Consider the following 4,943-nt stretch of genomic DNA (forward strand, 5'->3'; position numbering starts at 1 on the left):
GCAGGACTGAGAAAAAAACAACTGAAATCTACAGCTGCTTTGTTGCGCTCCAGTGACCATTTAAAGTCCATCCAAAAGCATTTAAACTGGATTTAATAAGCATTCATTTGCTTTAACTCAAACGGGTCCCAAGATGTTTACGCACTGTTCCAAACTATCCGGTGTATTTTATTAACTGGACTACACTATGTGAAACACTATCATGCACAAACATCCTCTGTGTTATGTCAAAGACAAAACGTGAGCACAGCTGCAGTGAGTTCTGTTTGGATGCACCGATTAGCATTATGCCATGAGTTCAGAAATCACTCACAAAACAGGTCATCCTCGAATTGATCGCTAAACCGAGTTTTAGTGAGGAACGCGGAGGTGTGATTTGCTGAACTTTCGCAAAAAATACATGACGACATGATTTGCATGTAGCGCCATAGTTGATCGATTAATACCTTTTCATTAAAATCATGGGTGTAAAACCATCATGTTAAGGATATCTTGCTAACCAGTAAAAATGCAAGAGACTTTATTATCATGTCCTAATCTTATGCTGTTCACGCACAACATTATTTTGTATATCTTATTATAAGTATTAGATCCCAATAGCAGATGTAACCTAATGACCTAAGACTCTATTTAGTGTATACCTATCAATAAAGCGGCCTAGCATCACAAACAAACACAAGGATGAATAATAAATCTTGGACCTTATGTTCCCATGATGTTCTACAGTAAATTGAGAGCAGCCAATTAAAGTTTTCCTTCAACATCATTCCACCATTATAAACCAAGTTTATAATCCAGAACTATTGTAGTTGTTAAAAGACACCATTATTTTCTTACTTGTTAAGTAGCCACCCTGTGAATCAGTATTTTATAAGGCACTTTAATTGTTTCCTGTTGATGCCAAGTTGGTAAATCTTCTGTTTTCTGTCCTGTTACGTTAAAGAAGGCATATTGAGGAAAATTGACCTTCTAATTGTCTGGATACAAATATTTGGGTTTCTGAGTGCCTGCCCACACATCACGTTATGAATTTAAGAGTATGGCTAATTTACATAACTGCTAATGACTTGGAGGCCAGGCGAGGTGAAGATTTGCCATTTTCAAGGGATTAGCATTCGCTACAATCAGTGCTAGCTTCTGATAAGCAACAAAATACATGAATGAATGTTTGGCAAAGTTGTCAAGATGGTATTTGGCAATGTGCCAGCTTCATGCACCAGACGCACAGTTCTGCACACTAATTAACAAGTTCAGTGCAGTGTGAGCAGTGAATGGATTCCGTGTTCTGAGTGGATGTAAAATGAGCTTTAATTCTGTATCCTTTGTGTGTTCAGAGAGGAAAAGTGTAAAATGTTATTACAAGACCTGGGAACCGTTTTAAACTCTGAAAAAGAAAGAAGCTTCATTCACCTGCCCTTGTAGTACATTGGCTAAATTCTGTTCATCACACCAAGAGTGGCAAAAAACTAAGCTAGAGGCAATTTGCGTTCAATTCAAACAGTCTCCGAGGCTGCTTTGCACCGTGACTTTTTGCATTCCCCAAAGTCACACATTCGGAGCCATGAAGCTTTCATCTTAACCCAGAATACAAAATAAAAATCTGTATACAGGGTTGGTTCAACCGTCTTCTATGGCAGACCTTCATCCTCTGGAGGCGCAAAAGCGGCAACATCAGCGCTAATGAGACAAGCAGATGGCCTTTATGTTGTTCCTTTGGAGGTTCAAATCCCTCTACTGAAGCGTAAAGGGCTCACGTAGCACTAAATCCATCACGTGGTCATCAGCTTCAAGGAAAATATCGTTTCATTTATGATGGCAGGAACTCCGAGTGTCTTGAAGATAACCAAGCTGATGACACATTAATGTATGCTGCCTTCAGCATCATCATTCATGTTTTTTCTTATCACCTTATCTCATCACAAACATGATTCAGCAAGTCAGGATTATTGCATGGTGGACTATACACTTACTGGATACTTCATTAGGTACAAAGAGCTACTAGAGCCCCAACAATAGACTCAAAATTTTGCATTTTCAAGAGTCCTGTAATATTGGTTGCATTCATCTGATGGATTTTTCCTTGGTTAATAAAATGTATTTATTTGTTTTATTAATTAACCTCCTATATAATTGATTAATTGATTTATTGCAATAGATAAAAAAAAAAAAAACGTATATATTGAATAATATATATTATACAGTATTGAAGAATTGTCACGTTTCGGTTCTTTGGGGTTGGGTTTTTGTTTGATTTTGGGTGTTCATGTTCCTTTTTGTCTTGTGTTTTAGTATTTTGATTTGTGCTCCTTGTCTTTCCCCTCGTCTCGAAATGTGCCTCCACGTCCGCCTGTGTGTCTTCCCTTCCCCTGTGTATCAACCTATCAGTGCCCTCAGCCGCTTGTATCTTCCCGAGGTGTGTCTTGTCAAGTAATTAGCAGAGGTGTATTTAGTTTGTGGGGTTTGTCCAGTCAGTGTTGGTGCATTGTCTACGTTATGTGCAGAAGTTTGTGTGTCAAGTCTTCGTCACAGCCAAGTCGTCTTTTTCGCAGCCAAGTCGTCTTTGTCACGGCCACACCGTCTTTGTCACGGCCAAGTCGTCTTTGTCACGACCAAGTCGTCTTCGTCACAACCGAGCCATCTTTGTCGCGGCCAAGCCGTCTTCGCCACAACCACGCCGTCTTCGTCTCGGCCAAGCCGTCTTCGTCACGACCAAACCGTCTTCGTCACGGCCAAGCCGTCTTCGTCACAGCCAAGTCGTCTTCGTCACTCTTCATCACAGCCAAGTCGTCTTCGTCACAGCCAAGCCGTCTTTGTCACGACCAAGTCGTTTTGTCATGGCCAAGCCGTCTTCGTCACAGCCAATCCGTCTTCGTCACAGTTAAGTCATCTTTGTCACGGCCAAGTCGTCTTCGTCACTCTTCATCACAGCCAAGTCGTCTTCGTCACAGCCAAGCCATCTTTGTCACGGCCAAGTCGTTTTGTCATGGCCAAGCCGTCTTCGTCACAGCCAATCCGTCTTCGTCACAGTTAAGTCATCTTTGTCACGGCCAAGTCGTCTTCGTCACTCTTCATCACAGCCAAGTCGTCTTCGTCACAGCCAAGCCATCTTTGTCACGGCCAAGTCGTTTTGTCATGGCCAAGACGTCTTCGTCACGGCCAAGTCGTCTTCGTCACGGCCAAGCCGAGCCGTCTTTGTCACAGCCACAGCCAAGCTATAGCCACTCCACAGGAAGTCAAGTCAAGGTAAATCAGGTCCTGTCACGTCACGCTCGTTTCAGTCTAGTCACGCTCGTTCCAGTCATGGCAACCAGTCTAGTCATGTCCTGTCCAGTCATGACGACCAGTCCAGTCTCATCCCGTCCAGTCATGGTTATCTGCTCACCTTTTTCCCTATGTTTCAATAAAGTACCACGCATTGCATCTCACTCACTCGCGTCCGTCATGACAAGGATTTGTTAATCATAATGCAATTAATTCTAAATAATACAATAAAATGAGCATGTTGCACTAAAATAAACCATTTTACATATTTAAACTTAATAATAATTTGTAAAAATGATTTTGCCCGATCTGTCACTGTTGTTTTTATTAAATTGTTTTATATATTAAAAATGTGTTATGTTATGTTTTAGCCTGCTCTCGTCTATTGTGACAAGAGCAGCGTAATTCAATTGTTACACTTTATGCATGGCAATGTTTGTTGCATAATTGGATTTGCTGGATTTTTATCATTCAAAAACATTGCACGCCACATTTACTACTATGGCTTGCACAAGGAGTGCTAGAGAGAGTGAAGCCACAAGTGTACAAAGCGTTAACAAGAGACTGTCTAAAAGTTGTGTTGGACCTTTCACACAGGGCGGAACCAATATGGATTTCTTTAAGCCTGAACGCTGACTCTTCTCAGTCATGCCAGATCAAGAAACGGCATCAACCTGGATTTCAGACAGCGTTGGGAGACGGAGTGTTTTCTTCAGATCATGCGAGCACGATAGAGATGCTCCCAAATCAATGGGTGGGGCCTTAAGACCTTGCAGAGTCAGAGTCCGCTGCCCGCTTTGCACGGCTGCTGCATTGCAGATAAAAATAAAAAGTTTATTGCAAGGCACCTTTTGCCGAGCACTTCCCTTCCACTGCTTAACAAATGTACTTGACCACCTGGCATAAAAAACGAGAGACCATAAAGCATCATGAAATACTTTAATGTGGATGATTTCCATTTCATTGGGCTTTTGATGATATACCATTTTGAACAAGAATGAGGGAAAATAATTCATCCATTCATGCATTTTGTGGCTTGTCCTCATTATTTCTGTGGGTAAACTGGAGCCAATTAGAGCTGATTTTGGGTAAGAAGCCTTGTACACCCTTGTCTGGGCTATATGATTAGTTTTTATATGATTAGAAGTGTCCTTCGTTGGAGTCTGTCTAGCTTCTACAAGCTAATGAATTATCTCCCAAGAAATTGCAGAAGTTGCAAACCCAACTATTTATAGAGCAGATTTTTTCCATTGTAACGTTTTTTAAATGCATGGCTAGAAATGTCAAAGCATGCGAGCACACCGCATCACAGGCCATGATTTGAATGCTATTTGTGATTGTTTAATTGACTTTGAAGAAGTACATCTTGAAGATGGCAGATAATGACAAATGCAAGGAAGTTTGCACTCGCTCTTAATGAAGGAAGTGCCACGGGCAAGAGTCGGGCTCCCAATGGAGTCCGCTGACAGTGAAAGTAACTGCCACCTCTTCGCGACTAAAATATTGCTTTTGAACTCTTGTGAAGGAATCATTAGGGAAGCCGTCCAGCTCCAACCTTTATTTCTGACCTTTAAAGGCACAATGGATGCCTCACCTTTGAATCTCATGCGGTCCACACTGCTCATTTAATCACATCCTCAGCAAGACTTTTAGGTTACTTTTTTATATGTTGCCCTATTTAG

This window comes from Leptonotus elevatus, chromosome 3 (genome assembly GCF_054856555.1).
Source record: "Leptonotus elevatus isolate MCC_2025b chromosome 3, RoL_Lele_1.0, whole genome shotgun sequence".
NCBI lineage: Eukaryota > Metazoa > Chordata > Actinopteri > Syngnathiformes > Syngnathidae > Leptonotus > Leptonotus elevatus.